We start from the raw sequence: 25,406 nt of genomic DNA, 5'->3' as shown, positions 1-25,406 counted from the left end.
TGCCATCTCAAAACGAACTTTGGATAAATGTGGAAGAGATACGGGTTACTACAGCACCAATGCATTGCCCCAAGAGAGCTGGTCGCATCTAGATGAAATGGAATGGTGTCAAAAGGGAACATACCAATTCAAAATCACGCATGCAATGTCTGGCATTGCAAAATAAATTATTTGAAAAAAATTTAAAACATCAGAGAATGCCTCAAAATACGTTCGTTTCGGAAAAAAAATATTGAAAGCCAACGGCACCCGGTGTTCCCAGGCGGTCACCCATCCAAGTACTATCCGGGCCCGATGCTGCTTAACTTCGGTGATCGGACGAGAACCGGTGTATTCAGCGTGGTATGGCCGTTGGCAATTTCCACCACTCTCGAGTCAACTATTTTAGCAATATCAAGCCCGCAAACACTTGCAACGACGCGACACGACGTCTATTTTCTTGCCCACGGCTTGCATACATCGGGCCGTCCACGACCATACTATATGATGGCGGGAGACGGAGGTAATTTGCCATCTCAAAACGAACTTTGGATAAATGTGGAAGAGATACGGGTTACTACAGCACCAATGCATTGCCCCAAGAGAGCTGGTCGCATCTAGATGAAATGGAATGGTGTCAAAAGGGAACATACCAATTCAAAATCACGCATGCAATGTCTGGCATTACAAAATAAATTATTTGAAAAAAATTTAAAACATCAGAGAATGCCTCAAAATACGTTCGTTTCGGAAAAAAAATATTGAAAGCCAACGGCACCCGGTGTTCCCAGGCGGTCACCCATCCAAGTACTATCCGGGCCCGATGCTGCTTAACTTCGGTGATCGGACGAGAACCGGTGAATTCAGCGTGGTATTTTTTTTTTTTTTTTTTTTATAACTTTATTTCTAGGGCACTAGCCCCAACATTGCATTACATGGTTGTGTGCTTTACAGTCAATAGAATAATACATTAATTGTTTTTTTTTTTTAAATAATGGAAAATAATAGTTTTTTACATTTTACATCAAAATGTTACAATGGCACACAGGCAGTTACATCCTTGAAAGCAGTTCAAAATCTTAACTGCCCAAACTAGGCTTTGGTAAGCAGTAAAACTTTATTCCTATTTATTTATAAATACACATATATGGGTATATTTATTACATTTACTTTAGGACATTATATTTACATTTAAAATTTTTTTTTTTTTGTTTGGTACATTTATGAGTATTATATTACTTCCCATATACGTCGATACATTACTTCAATAACATTCCCTCTTTTTTTACCCCGGACTTTCCACCGTGCCTTCTTCTGTGACCAGTTGTTCTACTATTTTCCAATATGGTTGTAGCCGTTTTTCTAAGTTCTTACTTTCTTTTTTAACGTTCTCCCACCAAGTTCCCATATCTATTTCCACCCACTTGTTTACCGTCAGTAGATGTTGTCCTATTAGCCAGCACATAATTTCCATTTTTCCGCTGGGGAAGAGGTTGAAGTCCATTAGCATTATATTCCTATTACCTATATTCTTTTCTCCGAATGTATTGAATACTCTAAAAGCTTTTTTTATTAGGCCCCATCTTTGTCTTGATATGTTGCATTCAAACACCCTGTGGTCTTGCGTGTCGGCTGCATCGCAGTGTTCGCATTCGTTGTTCCCGGACAGCTTTAGGTTTTTTTTGATTTGTTGGGTTGTTACTATGTAGTTAGCAAATAGAAAAAAGGCGCTCTTTGTCCTTAAGTTCATGCTGTTTTTGTTGATATTTCTCCAGACTCTCTTCCAGTTTACTGATACGATGTGTTTTTCTATATTGATTTGACAATAGTCGTCGTTTCTCAGTATTCTGTAGATGGACTTTGTGGTTGCTCTCGTTTCTCTCGACATCTTTTCTACTATGTCTTTAACTGTCCTGATAGTTTTTGTCATAATTCTATCTTGCCTAGGTGCATCCAATGCCACCTTTAATAGATGTTTTGACTGTTGACAGTCGCCAGTTAAGGTGTTAATTACTGTTTTTGCGTAGAGGGCAATGGCCTTGTCCCGCACATCAATCATCCCTAGGCCTCCTTTGCCCTTGGGGAGACAGGTCTGGCTCTTTGCCACCCTTAGCAGTTGCCCACTCCACAGATATTGCATTGCTATTTTGGTCATTACGGCCCCATTTTTATCTGGCAACGGAAGGATTTGTGCAGTGAACCAGGCCTTGGAATATATTAATGCATTGATCGCAAGGACTTTCTGGTAAATATTGAGGTTTCTATCTCTCAATTGTGCAATAGTTCCTTTGATCGTTGACGTTGTCTTTTCCCATGCTGCGATAGTTGTGTCCGTCAACGTTCTTCTCCATGGTATTCCGAGGATGTCTACTGAAGTTACCTCTTTCCATTTACCAGTACCAGTGAAGTCGACGTCTTTTATTAGCATGGCCTTCGTTTTTTCCACATTCACCTTTTGCCCGCTTTCGTTTTCATATTCTTTTAGCGATTTCTCGATTATGTCAACCTCCGTTTGGTCTTTGGCGAAGATCGTTATATCGTCCGCGTACGCTACCGCGGTTATTTTTTCGTTCCCCACAGGGATACCTTTCAGAATCCTGCGGAGACGGTGTAATAGGGGCTCCAGTGTTACTGAAAAGAGAGTCATTGATAGTGGACATCCTTGTCTAATGGATCTTGTTACAGGAAACGGCCTTGTTTCTACCCCCGCGCTCAATTTTACTCTTGAACTGATGTTTTTCGTGAACATTTTAATATTTTCCAAGAATATTTCCGGGAAGCCCATCTCTTTCAAGGTGTCAAGTACGTGATAGACTTCCACTCTATCAAATGCCTTGTCCAGATCAACCGCTATTAGTTTGAGACCTTCGTCCCGCCTATGATCGTGGCTCGCTATCACGTCCCTGATGGTCGTCAGTGCTGATATTATATTTTTTCCCTGCCCTACTATGTGTTCGTCAGGGCCGATTATCGTCGCTAGGCCTTCACTCAGCCTAGTTTTCACGATTTTCGCCATTATTTTATAATCGGCATTCAGGAGTGTGATAGGTCTGTAGTCATTTATTACTCTCGGTTCTTTCTTTTTCGGTACGAGTACTATTTTTCCCTCACTTTGGGTCTTGGCGAGAATATTTTTTTTGAAAATGGACTCAAATGCTGGAATCAGTATATCTTTCAGATCTTTCCAAAATTCTTCATAGAATTCGTAAGGAATTCCGTCGGGACCAGGAGACCTCCCCTTGGGGAGCCATCTCAGGGCGTCCTCACACTCCTCTCTCGTGTATATTTCCGCCATTCTCTCTGCCATTTCCACTGGGAGTGTCGGGAGTGGCGTGGAGTCTGGTGACTTACCCTTTCGTGTGGTGTTATTTCCTGACAGGAGAGCCACAAAGTGGTTGTATACATGGTCTATCATTTCACTTTCCTCCTCTATTCTACTTCCGTTTTCATTAAATATTCCGTTGTTTAATATATTATTTCTGCACTCCTTTAATCTTCTCCCCAGGTAATAAACAGAGGCCTCTTCCTCTGGCAGGGATAGTTTGCTTTTTTGCCAAGATTGTATTTTTGCCCTTTGCTGTTCAATACTAAAAATTTTCCTCTTCAGTTCTTTAGTTTCTTCCCAGTTGCTCCTTCCCTTATTCCTAGATTTTAAACTTTCTTGGAGCGCTTCCCTATAAAAGAGCATGGTTTCTCTTGTTTCTTCCGCTCTTATTCTTTGCAAATGTGCAAAGAGCCTTCTAATATGGACTTTCGTCATCTCCCATCTTTTAATTGGGTCCATTCCACTCCACTTTTTTACCCACAGTTGGATGTTCTCCCTCAGTATTTCTTTGGTGTCTTGTTCGTGAAACAGCTCAGTATTCAACCTCCATTCCTTTGCCCTTGCCTTTGGCCCCGTTCTGTTCGGGGATCCTTTGACGGAGATCAGGACCGCGCAGTGATCGGAGCATGTTACTGGAAGCACCGAATAGGACGATATACGGGTCTTCATGTCGAGGGATGCATAGAAACGGTCCTGCCGGGTTGCCCAGTTTTCCCCGTAAATGGTGTACGGGAGGATGTCATTGCCGTTGGATAGTTTTACTACGTCAACTGCCCTGAGGTTATTTATAATTGCTTTAAGGGGGCCGCATATTGGGTATTTCCCTGATCCTTCTCGGTTATTTTGGCTGTCTTTTTCGTCTATTATTGCATTAAAATCCCCGCCTAGGAGTGCCATTCCTTGAAACCCGTTCAAAAGGGGGAGGAGGTCCCTCGTGTAGAATTCCCTCCTTTCCTGTAATTTCCTAGTGCCGGCCGGGCCGTACACATTGATTATCTTTATTCCGAGTACGTACATGGCCATCGCCCTCCCAGATGGTAACATTGTAATCTTTTGTGGGATAATGCTTTTTTTTAACAATATGGCGGTGCCTCTTTCCTGTTCTATAGTATTCATATATATCTGCGCAGGCCCTGAGTCCCAATATGCGCTTCCCGTGACCTCTTGCAACAAAAGGATGTCCAGACCTTCTTTTTGAAAAAGGTCAAAAACTCTTTCTATCCTTTCCTTGCTTCTGATCCCACACACATTTAGCGTGCCTATTTTTAGTTTTGTGTCCATTTCGGTGTTCAAAGGATATTCGGTAGGGAGGTATTCCAATCTATATATTTGCTTTAGGTGAAAGCGGCTTTTCCGTTTCCAAATTATTCGATTCCCTATTCGTGATTTTAAATTTACCTTCTTTAACATACGCAAACTTTTCGGCCCAGTCCTCCAATGCCGGACGTGGTCCAGCACTGCCGCAGTCGCCGCTAGGCCATTTTGTCCGCTTTTGCTCCGCCGCCACCTTTTTGCACCCCCTCCAGAATCGGCTGGTGCTCTCCTCAAGGTCGTCCGCAACACTGCTCTCACTGGCGCTGCCCCGAGCCTCTTCTCCATGCTCACCCGCAGTGACGCTGCCGCGCAACACCTCTTTCTTCTTTCCGATTTCCTTTACCCTCCTGGCCCGCCGGTCGACCACTGTGAAGTCACCGCTCGCTTCAGCCTCCGCCCCCTGCAGACCGTGGTCCACTGCCATTTCACCTTCTTTCTGCCTGGTCCCGCCCGCCAAAACCGCCACCACCCCCCCATTCGACGCCACCACGCCAATCAGCCCCGGGGCCACTTCCCCTCCCGGGGCGTCAACGGAGGCCCGGCTGCCCCCACTCTCTCTCCCCCGACCCGGCTCCGATTCACTATGCCCCACCAACCATTCCATTTTTTTATTGCTCAGCTTGTCTGCCAGCATTTCCACACTTCCTTCTCGCCCCTCCTCCTGAATGTCCATCTCCTTAGTCCCGGCCTCGCTGTTCCCCCTCTCCCCTCGTTCCCCGTTGCAAGTTTCCCCTTCCGCGCCGGTGGCCTCCATTAAATTGCTAAGGGTAACGGAAGTCGAAATCCTTTTACCCCGCCCCCTGTTCCTTGACCCCTTCCTCCGCTTACGCCCGATTCCGTTGGCCTCTGCCGGTCCGTCACTGCCCGAGTCATCATCTTCGCTGGTCGGGGGGGCTCGCGTAGTTCCTCGCCGCTTTTCACCTTCTAAAGAATCCTCTGCCCCTGTATTCTCCCCGATTGCATCAGTACCATTATCTTCCTCCGGAATTGGCACCAGCGGAATTTCCTCCTCCGTGTTTGACTTCTTTCCCCGCAATGCATCCGCATAAGCCGTACTCGTCTTCATCATTGTGCATTTGACTCTAAGGTGCTCCTCACTCCCACACCTGGAACAGGTTTGCTTTTGCCCGTCGTAGTGTATTACAGCTCTAAACCCGGCGATAGGGATATATGATGGTATGGGGCTCTTAATGTACATCTTGACTGTTCGGGTACCTGTACTGATTTTGTACAGACCCTGCCCAATCCACTGGTTGTCCGTGTGGGAGACCACCTTGCCGTATTTTCCGAGGGCCATTTCCACCTCAAATCTGGGGACTTCAGGCGGGAGTGAGACCACCTTAACAAAGGTTGCCCTGCTAGAGGCCGACTCCAAGGTCGCCGTTCCCCGCTTATCGGCTTCTGAAGGAAAGTCGATGGGCCCCCCTTTCGACCGCAAAATTTTTTCCACTAATTCTTCATTTATCACCTTAACATAAACTGTTTTCCTAGTAATTCCAAACTGAATAGCCACCAAATCTTCCAATTTTAGCCCGAGCTCGACACCGATGAATCGATGGACCTCTAGGGCCGTAGCGCTTTCTTTTAAGTCATTGAGACTTATAATTAGCGTGGCCTTCCTATCGTAAGGCATTCTAATTTACTACCTTAACAAGGAAAGAAAAGAACCAATCACGCACCTCAAGCCCTAACAGGCCTGATAAAGAAAAAAGGGGAAAACTCCACCACAAAAAAAACTTCTCCGCCACAAGCACTAGGGGAGGCAGCGAGTTTCACCCCTCCCGGCGATCGAAGCCTCGAACGCCGGGGAAACGCACACACAGAACCGGAACACAGACACGTCCTCACGGCCGTTGGCAATTTCAACCACTCTCGAGTCAACTATTTTAGCAATATCAAGCCCGCAAACACTTGCAACGACGCGACACGACGTCTATTTTCTTGCCCACGGCTTGCATACATCGGGCCGTCCACGACCATACTATATGATGGCGGGAGACGGAGGTAATTTGCCATCTCAAAACGAACTTTGGATAAATGTGGAAGAGATACGGGTTACTACAGCACCAATGCATTGCCCCAAGAGAGCTGGTCGCATCTAGATGAAATGGAATGGTGTCAAAAGGGAACATACCAATTCAAAATCACGCATGCAATGTCTGGCATTGCAAAATAAATTATTTGAAAAAAATTTAAAACATCAGAGAATGCCTCAAAATACGTTCGTTTCGGAAAAAAAATATTGAAAGCCAACGGCACCCGGTGTTCCCAGGCGGTCACCCATCCAAGTACTATCCGGGCCCGATGCTGCTTAACTTCGGTGATCGGACGAGAACCGGTGTATTCAGCGTGGTATGGCCGTTGGCAATTTCCACCACTCTCGAGTCAACTATTTTAGCAATATCAAGCCCGCAAACACTTGCAACGACGCGACACGACGTCTATTTTCTTGCCCACGGCTTGCATACATCGGGCCGTCCACGACCATACTATATGATGGCGGGAGACGGAGGTAATTTGCCATCTCAAAACGAACTTTGGATAAATGTGGAAGAGATACGGGTTACTACAGCACCAATGCATTGCCCCAAGAGAGCTGGTCGCATCTAGATGAAATGGAATGGTGTCAAAAGGGAACATACCAATTCAAAATCACGCATGCAATGTCTGGCATTGCAAAATAAATTATTTGAAAAAAATTTAAAACATCAGAGAATGCCTCAAAATACGTTCGTTTCGGAAAAAAAATATTGAAAGCCAACGGCACCCGGTGTTCCCAGGCGGTCACCCATCCAAGTACTATCCGGGCCCGATGCTGCTTAACTTCGGTGATCGGACGAGAACCGGTGTATTCAGCGTGGTATGGCCGTTGGCAATTTCCACCACTCTCGAGTCAACTATTTTAGCAATATCAAGCCCGCAAACACTTGCAACGACGCGACACGACGTCTATTTTCTTGCCCACGGCTTGCATACATCGGGCCGTCCACGACCATACTATATGATGGCGGGAGACGGAGGTAATTTGCCATCTCAAAACGAACTTTGGATAAATGTGGAAGAGATACGGGTTACTACAGCACCAATGCATTGCCCCAAGAGAGCTGGTCGCATCTAGATGAAATGGAATGGTGTCAAAAGGGAACATACCAATTCAAAATCACGCATGCAATGTCTGGCATTGCAAAATAAATTATTTGAAAAAAATTAAAAACATCAGAGAATGCCTCAAAATACGTTCGTTTCGGAAAAAAAATATTGAAAGCCAACGGCACCCGGTGTTCCCAGGCGGTCACCCATCCAAGTACTATCCGGGCCCGATGCTGCTTAACTTCGGTGATCGGACGAGAACCGGTGTATTCAGCGTGGTATGGCCGTTGGCAATTTCCACCACTCTCGAGTCAACTATTTTAGCAATATCAAGCCCGCAAACACTTGCAACGACGCGACACGACGTCTATTTTCTTGCCCACGGCTTGCATACATCGGGCCGTCCACGACCATACTATATGATGGCGGGAGACGGAGGTAATTTGCCATCTCAAAACGAACTTTGGATAAATGTGGAAGAGATACGGGTTACTACAGCACCAATGCATTGCCCCAAGAGAGCTGGTCGCATCTAGATGAAATGGAATGGTGTCAAAAGGGAACATACCAATTCAAAATCACGCATGCAATGTCTGGCATTGCAAAATAAATTATTTGAAAAAAATTAAAAACATCAGAGAATGCCTCAAAATACGTTCGTTTCGGAAAAAAAATATTGAAAGCCAACGGCACCCGGTGTTCCCAGGCGGTCACCCATCCAAGTACTATCCGGGCCCGATGCTGCTTAACTTCGGTGATCGGACGAGAACCGGTGAATTCAGCGTGGTATGGCCGTTGGCAATTTCCACCGCTCTCGAGTCAACTATTTTAGCAATATCAAGCCCGCAAACACTTGCAACGACGCGACACGACGTCTATTTTCTTGCCCACGGCTTGCATACATCGGGCCGTCCACGACCATACTATATGATGGCGGGAGACGGAGGTAATTTGCCATCTCAAAACGAACTTTGGATAAATGTGGAAGAGATACGGGTTACTACAGCACCAATGCATTGCCCCAAGAGAGCTGGTCGCATCTAGATGAAATGGAATGGTGTCAAAAGGGAACATACCAATTCAAAATCACGCATGCAATGTCTGGCATTGCAAAATAAATTATTTGAAAAAAATTTAAAACATCAGAGAATGCCTCAAAATACGTTCGTTTCGGAAAAAAAATATTGAAAGCCAACGGCACCCGGTGTTCCCAGGCGGTCACCCATCCAAGTACTATCCGGGCCCGATGCTGCTTAACTTCGGTGATCGGACGAGAACCGGTGTATTCAGCGTGGTATGGCCGTTGGCAATTTCCACCACTCTCGAGTCAACTATTTTAGCAATATCAAGCCCGCAAACACTTGCAACGACGCGACACGACGTCTATTTTCTTGCCCACGGCTTGCATACATCGGGCCGTCCACGACCATACTATATGATGGCGGGAGACGGAGGTAATTTGCCATCTCAAAACGAACTTTGGATAAATGTGGAAGAGATACGGGTTACTACAGCACCAATGCATTGCCCCAAGAGAGCTGGTCGCATCTAGATGAAATGGAATGGTGTCAAAAGGGAACATACCAATTCAAAATCACGCATGCAATGTCTGGCATTGCAAAATAAATTATTTGAAAAAAATTTAAAACATCAGAGAATGCCTCAAAATACGTTCGTTTCGGAAAAAAAATATTGAAAGCCAACGGCACCCGGTGTTCCCAGGCGGTCACCCATCCAAGTACTATCCGGGCCCGATGCTGCTTAACTTCGGTGATCGGACGAGAACCGGTGTATTCAGCGTGGTATGGCCGTTGGCAATTTCCACCACTCTCGAGTCAACTATTTTAGCAATATCAAGCCCGCAAACACTTGCAACGACGCGACACGACGTCTATTTTCTTGCCCACGGCTTGCATACATCGGGCCGTCCACGACCATACTATATGATGGCGGGAGACGGAGGTAATTTGCCATCTCAAAACGAACTTTGGATAAATGTGGAAGAGATACGGGTTACTACAGCACCAATGCATTGCCCCAAGAGAGCTGGTCGCATCTAGATGAAATGGAATGGTGTCAAAAGGGAACATACCAATTCAAAATCACGCATGCAATGTCTGGCATTGCAAAATAAATTATTTGAAAAAAATTAAAAACATCAGAGAATGCCTCAAAATACGTTCGTTTCGGAAAAAAAATATTGAAAGCCAACGGCACCCGGTGTTCCCAGGCGGTCACCCATCCAAGTACTATCCGGGCCCGATGCTGCTTAACTTCGGTGATCGGACGAGAACCGGTGTATTCAGCGTGGTATGGCCGTTGGCAATTTCCACCACTCTCGAGTCAACTATTTTAGCAATATCAAGCCCGCAAACACTTGCAACGACGCGACACGACGTCTATTTTCTTGCCCACGGCTTGCATACATCGGGCCGTCCACGACCATACTATATGATGGCGGGAGACGGAGGTAATTTGCCATCTCAAAACGAACTTTGGATAAATGTGGAAGAGATACGGGTTACTACAGCACCAATGCATTGCCCCAAGAGAGCTGGTCGCATCTAGATGAAATGGAATGGTGTCAAAAGGGAACATACCAATTCAAAATCACGCATGCAATGTCTGGCATTGCAAAATAAATTATTTGAAAAAAATTAAAAACATCAGAGAATGCCTCAAAATACGTTCGTTTCGGAAAAAAAATATTGAAAGCCAACGGCACCCGGTGTTCCCAGGCGGTCACCCATCCAAGTACTATCCGGGCCCGATGCTGCTTAACTTCGGTGATCGGACGAGAACCGGTGAATTCAGCGTGGTATGGCCGTTGGCAATTTCCACCGCTCTCGAGTCAACTATTTTAGCAATATCAAGCCCGCAAACACTTGCAACGACGCGACACGACGTCTATTTTCTTGCCCACGGCTTGCATACATCGGGCCGTCCACGACCATACTATATGATGGCGGGAGACGGAGGTAATTTGCCATCTCAAAACGAACTTTGGATAAATGTGGAAGAGATACGGGTTACTACAGCACCAATGCATTGCCCCAAGAGAGCTGGTCGCATCTAGATGAAATGGAATGGTGTCAAAAGGGAACATACCAATTCAAAATCACGCATGCAATGTCTGGCATTGCAAAATAAATTATTTGAAAAAAATTTAAAACATCAGAGAATGCCTCAAAATACGTTCGTTTCGGAAAAAAAATATTGAAAGCCAACGGCACCCGGTGTTCCCAGGCGGTCACCCATCCAAGTACTATCCGGGCCCGATGCTGCTTAACTTCGGTGATCGGACGAGAACCGGTGTATTCAGCGTGGTATGGCCGTTGGCATTTTCCAACACTCTCGAGTCAACTATTTTAGCAATATCAAGCCCGCAAACACTTGCAACGACGCGACACGACGTCTATTTTCTTGCCCACGGCTTGCATACATCGGGCCGTCCACGACCATACTATATGATGGCGGGAGACGGAGGTAATTTGCCATCTCAAAACGAACTTTGGATAAATGTGGAAGAGATACGGGTTACTACAGCACCAATGCATTGCCCCAAGAGAGCTGGTCGCATCTAGATGAAATGGAATGGTGTCAAAAGGGAACATACCAATTCAAAATCACGCATGCAATGTCTGGCATTGCAAAATAAATTATTTGAAAAAAATTTAAAACATCAGAGAATGCCTCAAAATACGTTCGTTTCGGAAAAAAAATATTGAAAGCCAACGGCACCCGGTGTTCCCAGGCGGTCACCCATCCAAGTACTATCCGGGCCCGATGCTGCTTAACTTCGGTGATCGGACGAGAACCGGTGTATTCAGCGTGGTATGGCCGTTGGCAATTTCCACCACTCTCGAGTCAACTATTTTAGCAATATCAAGCCCGCAAACACTTGCAACGACGCGACACGACGTCTATTTTCTTGCCCACGGCTTGCATACATCGGGCCGTCCACGACCATACTATATGATGGCGGGAGACGGAGGTAATTTGCCATCTCAAAACGAACTTTGGATAAATGTGGAAGAGATACGGGTTACTACAGCACCAATGCATTGCCCCAAGAGAGCTGGTCGCATCTAGATGAAATGGAATGGTGTCAAAAGGGAACATACCAATTCAAAATCACGCATGCAATGTCTGGCATTGCAAAATAAATTATTTGAAAAAAATTAAAAACATCAGAGAATGCCTCAAAATACGTTCGTTTCGGAAAAAAAATATTGAAAGCCAACGGCACCCGGTGTTCCCAGGCGGTCACCCATCCAAGTACTATCCGGGCCCGATGCTGCTTAACTTCGGTGATCGGACGAGAACCGGTGTATTCAGCGTGGTATGGCCGTTGGCAATTTCCACCACTCTCGAGTCAACTATTTTAGCAATATCAAGCCCGCAAACACTTGCAACGACGCGACACGACGTCTATTTTCTTGCCCACGGCTTGCATACATCGGGCCGTCCACGACCATACTATATGATGGCGGGAGACGGAGGTAATTTGCCATCTCAAAACGAACTTTGGATAAATGTGGAAGAGATACGGGTTACTACAGCACCAATGCATTGCCCCAAGAGAGCTGGTCGCATCTAGATGAAATGGAATGGTGTCAAAAGGGAACATACCAATTCAAAATCACGCATGCAATGTCTGGCATTGCAAAATAAATTATTTGAAAAAAATTAAAAACATCAGAGAATGCCTCAAAATACGTTCGTTTCGGAAAAAAAATATTGAAAGCCAACGGCACCCGGTGTTCCCAGGCGGTCACCCATCCAAGTACTATCCGTGCCCGATGCTGCTTAACTTCGGTGATCGGACGAGAACCGGTGTATTCAGCGTGGTATGGCCGTTGGCAATTTCCACCACTCTCGAGTCAACTATTTTAGCAATATCAAGCCCGCAAACACTTGCAACGACGCGACACGACGTCTATTTTCTTGCCCACGGCTTGCATACATCGGGCCGTCCACGACCATACTATATGATGGCGGGAGACGGAGGTAATTTGCCATCTCAAAACGAACTTTGGATAAATGTGGAAGAGATACGGGTTACTACAGCACCAATGCATTGCCCCAAGAGAGCTGGTCGCATCTAGATGAAATGGAATGGTGTCAAAAGGGAACATACCAATTCAAAATCACGCATGCAATGTCTGGCATTGCAAAATAAATTATTTGAAAAAAATTTAAAACATCAGAGAATGCCTCAAAATACGTTCGTTTCGGAAAAAAAATATTGAAAGCCAACGGCACCCGGTGTTCCCAGGCGGTCACCCATCCAAGTACTATCCGGGCCCGATGCTGCTTAACTTCGGTGATCGGACGAGAACCGGTGAATTCAGCGTGGTATGGCCGTTGGCAATTTCCACCACTCTCGAGTTAACTATTTTAGCAATATCAAGCCCGCAAACACTTGCAACGACGCGACACGACGTCTATTTTCTTGCCCACGGCTTGCATACATCGGGCCGTCCACGACCATACTATATGATGGCGGGAGACGGAGGTAATTTGCCATCTCAAAACGAACTTTGGATAAATGTGGAAGAGATACGGGTTACTACAGCACCAATGCATTGCCCCAAGAGAGCTGGTCGCATCTAGATGAAATGGAATGGTGTCAAAAGGGAACATACCAATTCAAAATCACGCATGCAATGTCTGGCATTGCAAAATAAATTATTTGAAAAAAATTTAAAACATCAGAGAATGCCTCAAAATACGTTCGTTTCGGAAAAAAAATATTGAAAGCCAACGGCACCCGGTGTTCCCAGGCGGTCACCCATCCAAGTACTATCCGGGCCCGATGCTGCTTAACTTCGGTGATCGGACGAGAACCGGTGTATTCAGCGTGGTATGGCCGTTGGCATTTTCCAACACTCTCGAGTCAACTATTTTAGCAATATCAAGCCCGCAAACACTTGCAACGACGCGACACGACGTCTATTTTCTTGCCCACGGCTTGCATACATCGGGCCGTCCACGACCATACTATATGATGGCGGGAGACGGAGGTAATTTGCCATCTCAAAACGAACTTTGGATAAATGTGGAAGAGATACGGGTTACTACAGCACCAATGCATTGCCCCAAGAGAGCTGGTCGCATCTAGATGAAATGGAATGGTGTCAAAAGGGAACATACCAATTCAAAATCACGCATGCAATGTCTGGCATTGCAAAATAAATTATTTGAAAAAAATTAAAAACATCAGAGAATGCCTCAAAATACGTTCGTTTCGGAAAAAAAATATTGAAAGCCAACGGCACCCGGTGTTCCCAGGCGGTCACCCATCCAAGTACTATCCGGGCCCGATGCTGCTTAACTTCGGTGATCGGACGAGAACCGGTGTATTCAGCGTGGTATGGCCGTTGGCAATTTCCACCACTCTCGAGTCAACTATTTTAGTAATATCAAGCCCGCAAACACTTGCAACGACGCGACACGACGTCTATTTTCTTGCCCACGGCTTGCATACATCGGGCCGTCCACGACCATACTATATGATGGCGGGAGACGGAGGTAATTTGCCATCTCAAAACGAACTTTGGATAAATGTGGAAGAGATACGGGTTACTACAGCACCAATGCATTGCCCCAAGAGAGCTGGTCGCATCTAGATGAAATGGAATGGTGTCAAAAGGGAACATACCAATTCAAAATCACGCATGCAATGTCTGGCATTGCAAAATAAATTATTTGAAAAAAATTTAAAACATCAGAGAATGCCTCAAAATACGTTCGTTTCGGAAAAAAAATATTGAAAGCCAACGGCACCCGGTGTTCCCAGGCGGTCACCCATCCAAGTACTATCCGGGCCCGATGCTGCTTAACTTCGGTGATCGGACGAGAACCGGTGAATTCAGCGTGGTATGGCCGTTGGCAATTTCAACCACTCTCGAGTCAACTATTTTAGCAATATCAAGCCCGCAAACACTTGCAACGACGCGACACGACGTCTATTTTCTTGCCCACGGCTTGCATACATCGGGCCGTCCACGACCATACTATATGATGGCGGGAGACGGAGGTAATTTGCCATCTCAAAACGAACTTTGGATAAATGTGGAAGAGATACGGGTTACTACAGCACCAATGCATTGCCCCAAGAGAGCTGGTCGCATCTAGATGAAATGGAATGGTGTCAAAAGGGAACATACCAATTCAAAATCACGCATGCAATGTCTGGCATTGCAAAATAAATTATTTGAAAAAAATTTAAAACATCAGAGAATGCCTCAAAATACGTTCGTTTCGGAAAAAAAATATTGAAAGCCAACGGCACCCGGTGTTCCCAGGCGGTCACCCATCCAAGTACTATCCGGGCCCGATGCTGCTTAACTTCGGTGATCGGACGAGAACCGGTGTATTCAGCGTGGTATGGCCGTTGGCAATTTCCACCACTCTCGAGTCAACTATTTTAGCAATATCAAGCCCGCAAACACTTGCAACGACGCGACACGACGTCTATTTTCTTGCCCACGGCTTGCATACATCGGGCCGTCCACGACCATACTATATGATGGCGGGAGACGGAGGTAATTTGCCATCTCAAAACGAACTTTGGATAAATGTGGAAGAGATACGGGTTACTACAGCACCAATGCATTGCCCCAAGAGAGCTGGTCGCATCTAGATGAAATGGAATGGTGTCAAAAGGGAACATACCAATTCAAAATCACGCATGCAATGTCTGGCATTGCAAAATAAATTATTTGAAAAAAATTAAAAACATCAGAGAATGCCTCAAAATACGTTCGTTTCGGAAAAAAAATATTGAAAGCCAACGGCACCCGGTGTTCCCAGGCGGTCACCCATCCAAGTACTATCCGGGCCCGATGCTGCTTAACTTCGGTGATCGGACGAGAACCGGTGTATTCAGCGTGGTATGGCCGTTGGCAATTTCCACCACTCTCGAGTCAACTATTTTAGCAATATCAAGCCCGCAAACACTTGCAACGACGCGACACGACGTCTATTTTCTTGCCCACGGCTTGCATACATCGGGCCGTCCACGACCATACTATATGATGGCGGGAGACGGAGGTAATTTGCCATCTCAAAACGAACTTTGGATAAATGTGGAAGAGATACGGGTTACTACAGCACCAATGCATTGCCCCAAGAGAGCTGGTCGCATCTAGATGAAATGGAATGGTGTCAAAAGGGAACATACCAATTCAAAATCACGCATGCAATGTCTGGCATTGCAAAATAAATTATTTGAAAAAAATTAAAAACATCAGAGAATGCCTCAAAATACGTTCGTTTCGGAAAAAAAATATTGAAAGCCAACGGCACCCGGTGTTCCCAGGCGGTCACCCATCCAAGTACTATCCGGGCCCGATGCTGCTTAACTTCGGTGATCGGACGAGAACCGGTGTATTCAGCGTGGTATGGCCGTTGGCAATTTCCACCACTCTCGAGTCAACTATTTTAGCAATATCAAGCCCGCAAACACTTGCAACGACGCGACACGACGTCTATTTTCTTGCCCACGGCTTGCATACATCGGGCCGTCCACGACCATACTATATGATGGCGGGAGACGGAGGTAATTTGCCATCTCAAAACGAACTTTGGATAAATGTGGAAGAGATACGGGTTACTACAGCACCAATGCATTGCCCCAAGAGAGCTGGTCGCATCTAGATGAAATGGAATGGTGTCAAAAGGGAACATACCAATTCAAAATCACGCATGCAATGTCTGGCATTGCAAAATAAATTATTTGAAAAAAATTTAAAACATCAGAGAATGCCTCAAAATACGTTCGTTTCGGAAAAAAAATATTGAAAGCCAACGGCACCCGGTGTTCCCAGGCGGTCACCCATCCAAGTACTATCCGGGCCCGATGCTGCTTAACTTCGGTGATCGGACGAGAACCGGTGAATTCAGCGTGGTATGGCCGTTGGCAATTTCCACCGCTCTCGAGTTAACTATTTTAGCAATATCAAGCCCGCAAACCCTTGCAACGACGCGACACGACGTCTATTTTCTTGCCCACGGCTTGCATACATCGGGCCGTCCACGACCATACTATATGATGGCGGGAGACGGAGGTAATTTGCCATCTCAAAACGAACTTTGGATAAATGTGGAAGAGATACGGGTTACTACAGCACCAATGCATTGCCCCAAGAGAGCTGGTCGCATCTAGATGAAATGGAATGGTGTCAAAAGGGAACATACCAATTCAAAATCACGCATGCAATGTCTGGCATTGCAAAATAAATTATTTGAAAAAAATTAAAAACATCAGAGAATGCCTCAAAATACGTTCGTTTCGGAAAAAAAATATTGAAAGCCAACGGCACCCGGTGTTCCCAGGCGGTCACCCATCCAAGTACTATCCGGGCCCGATGCTGCTTAACTTCGGTGATCGGACGAGAACCGGTGTATTCAGCGTGGTATTTTTTTTTTTTTTTATTGCATGTATTTCCATTCACAGACATAGTTATTTAACACCATGTGCACCATCTTAAGCGTGCATAAGACCACAGATTGAACATTTTCACAATTGAACAATTCTAAACAAAGGATGATATAAGTATGAACCACTTATGAACTATAAGCATTCGGAAAGTGTTCACCGTCACATAACTTAGGGAACATTTTCCTTACTTGAATTAACAATACAAGATCCTTTATAGGGAACAAAATGATTACAATGAAATCAAGCCAATTATAAATAGTCAAATTTTTTTTAAACATCCCCTTTGCGTCTTTTTTTCACAGTTAAACATTAATGATACATTGTTTACATTATTATCTGCTCTTATTTATTGAACGTATTCCCTTTATTCACATACTTGTTATCGGTAATATATTTCCTTGCATACATGACAGTTTACATTGAGTCCAAGACCAATTTTCTTTAAACTTGTTATTTCTTTCATGACTTCTTTTTTTTACCATTTGTTCTACTTTCTTCCAATATGGCTGTAATCGGCCCGGCCGTTGGCAATTTCCACCACTCTCGAGTCAACTATTTTAGCAATATCAAGCCCGCAAACACTTGCAACGACGCGACACGACGTCTATTTTCTTGCCCACGGCTTGCATACATCGGGCCGTCCACGACCATACTATATGATGGCGGGAGACGGAGGTAATTTGCCATCTCAAAACGAACTTTGGATAAATGTGGAAGAGATACGGGTTACTACAGCACCAATGCATTGCCCCAAGAGAGCTGGTCGCATCTAGATGAAATGGAATGGTGTCAAAAGGGAACATACCAATTCAAAATCACGCATGCAATGTCTGGCATTGCAAAATAAATTATTTGAAAAAAATTTAAAACATCAGAGAATGCCTCAAAATACGTTCGTTTCGGAAAAAAAATATTGAAAGCCAACGGCACCCGGTGTTCCCAGGCGGTCACCCATCCAAGTACTATCCGGGCCCGATGCTGCTTAACTTCGGTGATCGGACGAGAACCGGTGTATTCAGCGTGGTATGGCCGTTGGCAATTTCCACCACTCTCGAGTCAACTATTTTAGCAATATCAAGCCCGCAAACACTTGCAACGACGCGACACGACGTCTATTTTCTTGCCCACGGCTTGCATACATCGGGCCGTCCACGACCATACTATATGATGGCGGGAGACGGAGGTAATTTGCCATCTCAAAACGAACTTTGGATAAATGTGGAAGAGATACGGGTTACTACAGCACCAATGCATTGCCCCAAGAGAGCTGGTCGCATCTAGATGAAATGGAATTGTGTCAAAAGGGAACATACCAATTCAAAATCACGCATGCAATGTCTGGCATTGCAAAATAAATTATTTGAAAAAAATTAAAAACATCAGAGAATGCCTCAAAATACGTTCGTTTCGGAAAAAAAATATTGAAAGCCAACGGCACCCGGTGTTCCCAGGCGGTCACCCATCCAAGTACTATCCGGGCCCGATGCTGCTTAACTTCGGTGATCGGACGAGAACCGGTGTATTCAGCGTGGTATGGCCGTTGGCAATTTCCACCACTCTCGAGTCAACTATTTTAGCAATATCAAGCCCGCAAACACTTGCAACGACGCGACACGACGTCTATTTTCTTGCCCACGGCTTGCATACATCGGGCCGTCCACGACCATACTATATGATGGCGGGAGACGGAGGTAATTTGCCATCTCAAAACGAACTTTGGATAAATGTGGAAGAGATACGGGTTACTACAGCACCAATGCATTGCCCCAAGAGAGCTGGTCGCATCTAGATGAAATGGAATGGTGTCAAAAGGGAACATACCAATTCAAAATCACGCATGCAATGTCTGGCATTGCAAAATAAATTATTTGAAAAAAATTAAAAACATCAGAGAATGCCTCAAAATACGTTCGTTTCGGAAAAAAAATATTGAAAGCCAACGGCACCCGGTGTTCCCAGGCGGTCACCCATCCAAGTACTATCCGGGCCCGATGCTGCTTAACTTCGGTGATCGGACGAGAACCGGTGTATTCAGCGTGGTATGGCCGTTGGCATTTTCCACCACTCTCGAGTCAACTATTTTAGCAATATCAAGCCCGCAAACACTTGCAACGACGCGACACGACGTCTATTTTCTTGCCCACGGCTTGCATACATCGGGCCGTCCACGACCATACTATATGATGGCGGGAGACGGAGGTAATTTGCCATCTCAAAACGAACTTTGGATAAATGTGGAAGAGATACGGGTTACTACAGCACCAATGCATTGCCCCAAGAGAGCTGGTCGCATCTAGATGAAATGGAATGGTGTCAAAAGGGAACATACCAATTCAAAATCACGCATGCAATGTCTGGCATTGCAAAATAAATTATTTGAAAAAAATTAAAAACATCAGAGAATGCCTCAAAATACGTTCGTTTCGGAAAAAAAATATTGAAAGCCAACGGCACCCGGTGTTCCCAGGCGGTCACCCATCCAAGTACTATCCGGGCCCGATGCTGCTTAACTTCGGTGATCGGACGAGAACCGGTGTATTCAGCGTGGTATGGCCGTTGGCAATTTCCACCACTCTCGAGTCAACTATTTTAGCAATATCAAGCCCGCAAACACTTGCAACGACGCGACACGACGTCTATTTTCTTGCCCACGGCTTGCATACATCGGGCCGTCCACGACCATACTATATGATGGCGGGAGACGGAGGTAATTTCCCATCTCAAAACGAACTTTGGATAAATGTGGAAGAGATACGGGTTACTACAGCACCAATGCATTGCCCCAAGAGAGCTGGTCGCATCTAGATGAAATGGAATGGTGTCAAAAGGGAACATACCAATTCAAAATCACGCATGCAATGTCTGGCATTGCAAAATAAATTATTTGAAAAAAATTAAAAACATCAGAGAATGCCTCAAAATACGTTCGTTTCGGAAAAAAAATATTGAAAGCCAACGGCACCCGGTGTTCCCAGGCGGTCACCCATCCAAGTACTATCCGGGCCCGATGCTGCTTAACTTCGGTGATCGGACGAGAACCGGTGTATTCAGCGTGGTATGGCCGTTGGCAATTTCCACCACTCTCGAGTCAACTATTTTAGCAATATCAAGCCCGCAAACACTTGCAACGACGCGACACGACGTCTATTTTCTTGCCCACGGCTTGCATACATCGGGCCGTCCACGACCATACTATATGATGGCGGGAGACGGAGGTAATTTGCCATCTCAAAACGAACTTTGGATAAATGTGGAAGAGATACGGGTTACTACAGCACCAATGCATTGCCCCAAGAGAGCTGGTCGCATCTAGATGAAATGGAATGGTGTCAAAAGGGAACATACCAATTCAAAATCACGCATGCAATGTCTGGCATTGCAAAATAAATTATTTGAAAAAAATTTAAAACATCAGAGAATGCCTCAAAATACGTTCGTTTCGGAAAAAAAATATTGAAAGCCAACGGCACCCGGTGTTCCCAGGCGGTCACCCATCCAAGTACTATCCGGGCCCGATGCTGCTTAACTTCGGTGATCGGACGAGAACCGGTGTATTCAGCGTGGTATGGCCGTTGGCATTTTCCACCACTCTCGAGTCAACTATTTTAGCAATATCAAGCCCGCAAACACTTGCAACGACGCGACACGACGTCTATTTTCTTGCCCACGGCTTGCATACATCGGGCCGTCCACGACCATATGATGGCGGGAGACGGAGGTAATTTGCCATCTTAAAACGAACTTTGGATAAATGTGGAAGATTACGATACTACAGCACCAATACATTGCCCCAAGAGAGCTGGTCGCATCTAGATGAAATGGAATGGTGTCAAAAGGGAACATACCAATTCAAAATCACGCATGCAATGTCTGGCATTGCAAAATAAATTATTTGAAAAAAATTAAAAACATCAGAGAATGCCTCAAAATACGTTCGTTTCGGAAAAAAAATATTGAAAGCCAACGGCACCCGGTGTTCCCAGGCGGTCACCCATCCAAGTACTATCCGTGCCCGATGCTGCTTAACTTCGGTGATCGGACGAGAACCGGTGTATTCAGCGTGGTATGGCCGTTGGCAATTTCCACCACTCTCGAGTCAACTATTTTAGCAATATCAAGCCCGCAAACACTTGCAACGACGCGACACGACGTCTATTTTCTTGCCCACGGCTTGCATACATCGGGCCGTCCACGACCATACTATATGATGGCGGGAGACGGAGGTAATTTGCCATCTCAAAACGAACTTTGGATAAATGTGGAAGAGATACGGGTTACTACAGCACCAATGCATTGCCCCAAGAGAGCTGGTCGCATCTAGATGAAATGGAATGGTGTCAAAAGGGAACATACCAATTCAAAATCACGCATGCAATGTCTGGCATTGCAAAATAAATTATTTGAAAAAAATTTAAAACATCAGAGAATGCCTCAAAATACGTTCGTTTCGGAAAAAAAATATTGAAAGCCAACGGCACCCGGTGTTCCCAGGCGGTCACCCATCCAAGTACTATCCGGGCCCGATGCTGCTTAACTTCGGTGATCGGACGAGAACCGGTGAATTCAGCGTGGTATGGCCGTTGGCAATTTCCACCACTCTCGAGTTAACTATTTTAGCAATATCAAGCCCGCAAACACTTGCAACGACGCGACACGACGTCTATTTTCTTGCCCACGGCTTGCATACATCGGGCCGTCCACGACCATACTATATGATGGCGGGAGACGGAGGTAATTTGCCATCTCAAAACGAACTTTGGATAAATGTGGAAGAGATACGGGTTACTACAGCACCAATGCATTGCCCCAAGAGAGCTGGTCGCATCTAGATGAAATGGAATGGTGTCAAAAGGGAACATACCAATTCAAAATCACGCATGCAATGTCTGGCATTGCAAAATAAATTATTTGAAAAAAATTTAAAACATCAGAGAATGCCTCAAAATACGTTCGTTTCGGAAAAAAAATATTGAAAGCCAACGGCACCCGGTGTTCCCAGGCGGTCACCCATCCAAGTACTATCCGGGCCCGATGCTGCTTAACTTCGGTGATCGGACGAGAACCGGTGTATTCAGCGTGGTATGGCCGTTGGCATTTTCCAACACTCTCGAGTCAACTATTTTAGCAATATCAAGCCCGCAAACACTTGCAACGACGCGACACGACGTCTATTTTCTTGCCCACGGCTTGCATACATCGGGCCGTCCACGACCATACTATATGATGGCGGGAGACGGAGGTAATTTGCCATCTCAAAACGAACTTTGGATAAATGTGGAAGAGATACGGGTTACTACAGCACCAATGCATTGCCCCAAGAGAGCTGGTCGCATCTAGATGAAATGGAATGGTGTCAAAAGGGAACATACCAATTCAAAATCACGCATGCAATGTCTGGCATTGCAAAATAAATTATTTGAAAAAAATTTAAAACATCAGAGAATGCCTCAAAATACGTTCGTTTCGGAAAAAAAATATTGAAAGCCAACGGCACCCGGTGTTCCCAGGCGGTCACCCATCCAAGTACTATCCGGGCCCGATGCTGCTTAACTTCGGTGATCGGACGAGAACCGGTGTATTCAGCGTGGTATGGCCGTTGGCAATTTCCACCACTCTCGAGTCAACTATTTTAGCAATATCAAGCCCGCAAACACTTGCAACGACGCGACACGACGTCTATTTTCTTGCCCACGGCTTGCATACATCGGGCCGTCCACGACCATACTATATGATGGCGGGAGACGGAGGTAATTTGCCATCTCAAAACGAACTTTGGATAAATGTGGAAGAGATACGGGTTACTACAGCACCAATGCATTGCCCCAAGAGAGCTGGTCGCATCTAGATGAAATGGAATGGTGTCAAAAGGGAACATACCAATTCAAAATCACGCATGCAATGTCTGGCATTGCAAAATAAATTATTTGAAAAAAATTAAAAACATCAGAGAATGCCTCAAAATACGTTCGTTTCGGAAAAAAAATATTGAAAGCCAACGGCACCCGGTGTTCCCAGGCGGTCACCCATCCAAGTACTATCCGGGCCCGATGCTGCTTAACTTCGGTGATCGGACGAGAACCGGTGTATTCAGCGTGGTATGGCCGTTGGCATTTTCCACCACTCTCGAGTCAACTATTTTAGCAATATCAAGCCCGCAAACACTTGCAACGACGCGACACGACGTCTATTTTCTTGCCCACGGCTTGCATACATCGGGCCGTCCACGACCATACTATATGATGGCGGGAGACGGAGGTAATTTGCCATCTCAAAACGAACTTTGGATAAATGTGGAAGAGATACGGGTTACTACAGCACCAATGCATTGCCCCAAGAGAGCTGGTCGCATCTAGATGAAATGGAATGGTGTCAAAAGGGAACATACCAATTCAAAATCACGCATGCAATGTCTGGCATTGCAAAATAAATTATTTGAAAAAAATTAAAAACATCAGAGAATGCCTCAAAATACGTTCGTTTCGGAAAAAAAATATTGAAAGCCAACGGCACCCGGTGTTCCCAGGCGGTCACCCATCCAAGTACTATCCGGGCCCGATGCTGCTTAACTTCGGTGATCGGACGAGAACCGGTGTATTCAGCGTGGTATGGCCGTTGGCAATTTCCACCACTCTCGAGTCAACTATTTTAGCAATATCAAGCCCGCAAACACTTGCAACGACGCGACACGACGTCTATTTTCTTGCCCACGGCTTGCATACATCGGGCCGTCCACGACCATACTATATGATGGCGGGAGACGGAGGTAATTTCCCATCTCAAAACGAACTTTGGATAAATGTGGAAGAGATACGGGTTACTACAGCACCAATGCATTGCCCCAAGAGAGCTGGTCGCATCTAGATGAAATGGAATGGTGTCAAAAGGGAACATACCAATTCAAAATCACGCATGCAATGTCTGGCATTGCAAAATAAATTATTTGAAAAAAATTTAAAACATCAGAGAATGCCTCAAAATACGTTCGTTTCGGAAAAAAAATATTGAAAGCCAACGGCACCCGGTGTTCCCAGGCGGTCACCCATCCAAGTACTATCCGGGCCCGATGCTGCTTAACTTCGGTGATCGGACGAGAACCGGTGTATTCAGCGTGGTATGGCCGTTGGCAATTTCCACCACTCTCGAGTCAACTATTTTAGCAATATCAAGCCCGCAAACACTTGCAACGACGCGACACGACGTCTATTTTCTTGCCCACGGCTTGCATACATCGGGCCGTCCACGACCATACTATATGATGGCGGGAGACGGAGGTAATTTGCCATCTCAAAACGAACTTTGGATAAATGTGGAAGAGATACGGGTTACTACAGCACCAATGCATTGCCCCAAGAGAGCTGGTCGCATCTAGATGAAATGGAATGGTGTCAAAAGGGAACATACCAATTCAAAATCACGCATGCAATGTCTGGCATTGCAAAATAAATTATTTGAAAAAAATTTAAAACATCAGAGAATGCCTCAAAATACGTTCGTTTCGGAAAAAAAATATTGAAAGCCAACGGCACCCGGTGTTCCCAGGCGGTCACCCATCCAAGTACTATCCGGGCCCGATGCTGCTTAACTTCGGTGATCGGACGAGAACCGGTGTATTCAGCGTGGTATGGCCGTTGGCATTTTCCACCACTCTCGAGTCAACTATTTTAGCAATATCAAGCCCGCAAACACTTGCAACGACGCGACACGACGTCTATTTTCTTGCCCACGGCTTGCATACATCGGGCCGTCCACGACCATATGATGGCGGGAGACGGAGGTAATTTGCCATCTTAAAACGAACTTTGGATAAATGTGGAAGATTACGATACTACAGCACCAATACATTGCCCCAAGAGAGCTGGTCGCATCTAGATGAAATGGAATGGTGTCAAAAGGGAACATACCAATTCAAAATCACGCATGCAATGTCTGGCATTGCAAAATAAATTATTTGAAAAAAATTAAAAACATCAGAGAATGCCTCAAAATACGTTCGTTTCGGAAAAAAAATATTGAAAGCCAACGGCACCCGGTGTTCCCAGGCGGTCACCCATCCAAGTACTATCCGTGCCCGATGCTGCTTAACTTCGGTGATCGGACGAGAACCGGTGTATTCAGCGTGGTATGGCCGTTGGCAATTTCCACCACTCTCGAGTCAACTATTTTAGCAATATCAAGCCCGCAAACACTTGCAACGACGCGACACGACGTCTATTTTCTTGCCCACGGCTTGCATACATCGGGCCGTCCACG

General features: G+C 45.5%; 36 non-coding genes and 2 pseudogenes across 36 annotated transcripts; all 38 read right to left on the bottom strand.

Moving 5' to 3' along the window:
* Positions 1–237: 237 nt before the first annotated feature.
* Positions 238–356, bottom strand: LOC139689050 (5S ribosomal RNA). The gene has a single exon (XR_011701113.1). It is a non-coding gene; the product is annotated as a 5S ribosomal RNA (ribosomal RNA).
* Positions 357–755: 399 nt separating this feature from the next.
* LOC139688742 (5S ribosomal RNA) lies at positions 756–854 on the bottom strand (annotated as a pseudogene).
* Positions 855–6,865: 6,011 nt separating this feature from the next.
* Positions 6,866–6,984, bottom strand: LOC139689049 (5S ribosomal RNA). Its single transcript, XR_011701112.1, has one exon. It is a non-coding gene; the product is annotated as a 5S ribosomal RNA (ribosomal RNA).
* Positions 6,985–7,373: 389 nt separating this feature from the next.
* Positions 7,374–7,492, bottom strand: LOC139689048 (5S ribosomal RNA). Its single transcript, XR_011701111.1, has one exon. It is a non-coding gene; the product is annotated as a 5S ribosomal RNA (ribosomal RNA).
* Positions 7,493–7,881: 389 nt separating this feature from the next.
* Positions 7,882–8,000, bottom strand: LOC139689047 (5S ribosomal RNA). The gene has a single exon (XR_011701110.1). It is a non-coding gene; the product is annotated as a 5S ribosomal RNA (ribosomal RNA).
* Positions 8,001–8,389: 389 nt separating this feature from the next.
* LOC139689170 (5S ribosomal RNA) lies at positions 8,390–8,508 on the bottom strand. The gene has a single exon (XR_011701227.1). It is a non-coding gene; the product is annotated as a 5S ribosomal RNA (ribosomal RNA).
* Positions 8,509–8,897: 389 nt separating this feature from the next.
* On the bottom strand, positions 8,898–9,016 carry LOC139689046 (5S ribosomal RNA). Its single transcript, XR_011701109.1, has one exon. It is a non-coding gene; the product is annotated as a 5S ribosomal RNA (ribosomal RNA).
* Positions 9,017–9,405: 389 nt separating this feature from the next.
* Positions 9,406–9,524, bottom strand: LOC139689045 (5S ribosomal RNA). Its single transcript, XR_011701108.1, has one exon. It is a non-coding gene; the product is annotated as a 5S ribosomal RNA (ribosomal RNA).
* A 389-nt stretch (positions 9,525–9,913) lies between these two features.
* On the bottom strand, positions 9,914–10,032 carry LOC139689043 (5S ribosomal RNA). The gene has a single exon (XR_011701106.1). It is a non-coding gene; the product is annotated as a 5S ribosomal RNA (ribosomal RNA).
* A 389-nt stretch (positions 10,033–10,421) lies between these two features.
* LOC139689169 (5S ribosomal RNA) lies at positions 10,422–10,540 on the bottom strand. The gene has a single exon (XR_011701226.1). It is a non-coding gene; the product is annotated as a 5S ribosomal RNA (ribosomal RNA).
* Positions 10,541–10,929: 389 nt separating this feature from the next.
* On the bottom strand, positions 10,930–11,048 carry LOC139689042 (5S ribosomal RNA). The gene has a single exon (XR_011701105.1). It is a non-coding gene; the product is annotated as a 5S ribosomal RNA (ribosomal RNA).
* A 389-nt stretch (positions 11,049–11,437) lies between these two features.
* Positions 11,438–11,556, bottom strand: LOC139689041 (5S ribosomal RNA). The gene has a single exon (XR_011701104.1). It is a non-coding gene; the product is annotated as a 5S ribosomal RNA (ribosomal RNA).
* A 389-nt stretch (positions 11,557–11,945) lies between these two features.
* On the bottom strand, positions 11,946–12,064 carry LOC139689039 (5S ribosomal RNA). Its single transcript, XR_011701103.1, has one exon. It is a non-coding gene; the product is annotated as a 5S ribosomal RNA (ribosomal RNA).
* Positions 12,065–12,453: 389 nt separating this feature from the next.
* LOC139689238 (5S ribosomal RNA) lies at positions 12,454–12,572 on the bottom strand. Its single transcript, XR_011701292.1, has one exon. It is a non-coding gene; the product is annotated as a 5S ribosomal RNA (ribosomal RNA).
* Positions 12,573–12,961: 389 nt separating this feature from the next.
* Positions 12,962–13,080, bottom strand: LOC139689168 (5S ribosomal RNA). The gene has a single exon (XR_011701225.1). It is a non-coding gene; the product is annotated as a 5S ribosomal RNA (ribosomal RNA).
* Positions 13,081–13,469: 389 nt separating this feature from the next.
* On the bottom strand, positions 13,470–13,588 carry LOC139689038 (5S ribosomal RNA). Its single transcript, XR_011701102.1, has one exon. It is a non-coding gene; the product is annotated as a 5S ribosomal RNA (ribosomal RNA).
* A 389-nt stretch (positions 13,589–13,977) lies between these two features.
* LOC139689037 (5S ribosomal RNA) lies at positions 13,978–14,096 on the bottom strand. The gene has a single exon (XR_011701101.1). It is a non-coding gene; the product is annotated as a 5S ribosomal RNA (ribosomal RNA).
* A 389-nt stretch (positions 14,097–14,485) lies between these two features.
* Positions 14,486–14,604, bottom strand: LOC139689167 (5S ribosomal RNA). Its single transcript, XR_011701224.1, has one exon. It is a non-coding gene; the product is annotated as a 5S ribosomal RNA (ribosomal RNA).
* A 389-nt stretch (positions 14,605–14,993) lies between these two features.
* LOC139689036 (5S ribosomal RNA) lies at positions 14,994–15,112 on the bottom strand. Its single transcript, XR_011701100.1, has one exon. It is a non-coding gene; the product is annotated as a 5S ribosomal RNA (ribosomal RNA).
* A 389-nt stretch (positions 15,113–15,501) lies between these two features.
* Positions 15,502–15,620, bottom strand: LOC139689035 (5S ribosomal RNA). The gene has a single exon (XR_011701099.1). It is a non-coding gene; the product is annotated as a 5S ribosomal RNA (ribosomal RNA).
* A 389-nt stretch (positions 15,621–16,009) lies between these two features.
* On the bottom strand, positions 16,010–16,128 carry LOC139689034 (5S ribosomal RNA). The gene has a single exon (XR_011701098.1). It is a non-coding gene; the product is annotated as a 5S ribosomal RNA (ribosomal RNA).
* A 389-nt stretch (positions 16,129–16,517) lies between these two features.
* Positions 16,518–16,636, bottom strand: LOC139689166 (5S ribosomal RNA). Its single transcript, XR_011701223.1, has one exon. It is a non-coding gene; the product is annotated as a 5S ribosomal RNA (ribosomal RNA).
* A 399-nt stretch (positions 16,637–17,035) lies between these two features.
* Positions 17,036–17,134, bottom strand: LOC139688731 (5S ribosomal RNA; annotated as a pseudogene).
* Positions 17,135–18,074: 940 nt separating this feature from the next.
* LOC139689033 (5S ribosomal RNA) lies at positions 18,075–18,193 on the bottom strand. The gene has a single exon (XR_011701097.1). It is a non-coding gene; the product is annotated as a 5S ribosomal RNA (ribosomal RNA).
* Positions 18,194–18,582: 389 nt separating this feature from the next.
* LOC139689031 (5S ribosomal RNA) lies at positions 18,583–18,701 on the bottom strand. The gene has a single exon (XR_011701095.1). It is a non-coding gene; the product is annotated as a 5S ribosomal RNA (ribosomal RNA).
* A 389-nt stretch (positions 18,702–19,090) lies between these two features.
* On the bottom strand, positions 19,091–19,209 carry LOC139689030 (5S ribosomal RNA). Its single transcript, XR_011701094.1, has one exon. It is a non-coding gene; the product is annotated as a 5S ribosomal RNA (ribosomal RNA).
* Positions 19,210–19,598: 389 nt separating this feature from the next.
* On the bottom strand, positions 19,599–19,717 carry LOC139689029 (5S ribosomal RNA). The gene has a single exon (XR_011701093.1). It is a non-coding gene; the product is annotated as a 5S ribosomal RNA (ribosomal RNA).
* Positions 19,718–20,106: 389 nt separating this feature from the next.
* On the bottom strand, positions 20,107–20,225 carry LOC139689028 (5S ribosomal RNA). Its single transcript, XR_011701092.1, has one exon. It is a non-coding gene; the product is annotated as a 5S ribosomal RNA (ribosomal RNA).
* Positions 20,226–20,614: 389 nt separating this feature from the next.
* Positions 20,615–20,733, bottom strand: LOC139689027 (5S ribosomal RNA). The gene has a single exon (XR_011701091.1). It is a non-coding gene; the product is annotated as a 5S ribosomal RNA (ribosomal RNA).
* A 381-nt stretch (positions 20,734–21,114) lies between these two features.
* LOC139689237 (5S ribosomal RNA) lies at positions 21,115–21,233 on the bottom strand. Its single transcript, XR_011701291.1, has one exon. It is a non-coding gene; the product is annotated as a 5S ribosomal RNA (ribosomal RNA).
* A 389-nt stretch (positions 21,234–21,622) lies between these two features.
* LOC139689165 (5S ribosomal RNA) lies at positions 21,623–21,741 on the bottom strand. Its single transcript, XR_011701222.1, has one exon. It is a non-coding gene; the product is annotated as a 5S ribosomal RNA (ribosomal RNA).
* A 389-nt stretch (positions 21,742–22,130) lies between these two features.
* On the bottom strand, positions 22,131–22,249 carry LOC139689026 (5S ribosomal RNA). Its single transcript, XR_011701090.1, has one exon. It is a non-coding gene; the product is annotated as a 5S ribosomal RNA (ribosomal RNA).
* A 389-nt stretch (positions 22,250–22,638) lies between these two features.
* Positions 22,639–22,757, bottom strand: LOC139689025 (5S ribosomal RNA). The gene has a single exon (XR_011701089.1). It is a non-coding gene; the product is annotated as a 5S ribosomal RNA (ribosomal RNA).
* Positions 22,758–23,146: 389 nt separating this feature from the next.
* LOC139689024 (5S ribosomal RNA) lies at positions 23,147–23,265 on the bottom strand. The gene has a single exon (XR_011701088.1). It is a non-coding gene; the product is annotated as a 5S ribosomal RNA (ribosomal RNA).
* Positions 23,266–23,654: 389 nt separating this feature from the next.
* On the bottom strand, positions 23,655–23,773 carry LOC139689023 (5S ribosomal RNA). Its single transcript, XR_011701087.1, has one exon. It is a non-coding gene; the product is annotated as a 5S ribosomal RNA (ribosomal RNA).
* A 389-nt stretch (positions 23,774–24,162) lies between these two features.
* Positions 24,163–24,281, bottom strand: LOC139689022 (5S ribosomal RNA). The gene has a single exon (XR_011701086.1). It is a non-coding gene; the product is annotated as a 5S ribosomal RNA (ribosomal RNA).
* Positions 24,282–24,670: 389 nt separating this feature from the next.
* LOC139689020 (5S ribosomal RNA) lies at positions 24,671–24,789 on the bottom strand. The gene has a single exon (XR_011701084.1). It is a non-coding gene; the product is annotated as a 5S ribosomal RNA (ribosomal RNA).
* Positions 24,790–25,170: 381 nt separating this feature from the next.
* LOC139689236 (5S ribosomal RNA) lies at positions 25,171–25,289 on the bottom strand. Its single transcript, XR_011701290.1, has one exon. It is a non-coding gene; the product is annotated as a 5S ribosomal RNA (ribosomal RNA).
* Between the last annotated feature and the right edge of the window lie 117 nt (positions 25,290–25,406).

Source organism: Hetaerina americana, unplaced genomic scaffold (genome assembly GCF_022747635.1).
Source record: "Hetaerina americana unplaced genomic scaffold, ioHetAmer1.1.p SCAF_216, whole genome shotgun sequence".
Classification (NCBI taxonomy): Eukaryota; Metazoa; Arthropoda; class Insecta; order Odonata; family Calopterygidae; genus Hetaerina; species Hetaerina americana.
The sequence above is the reverse complement of the archived record's forward strand: the minus strand, read 5'-3'. Positions and strand labels throughout refer to the sequence as shown.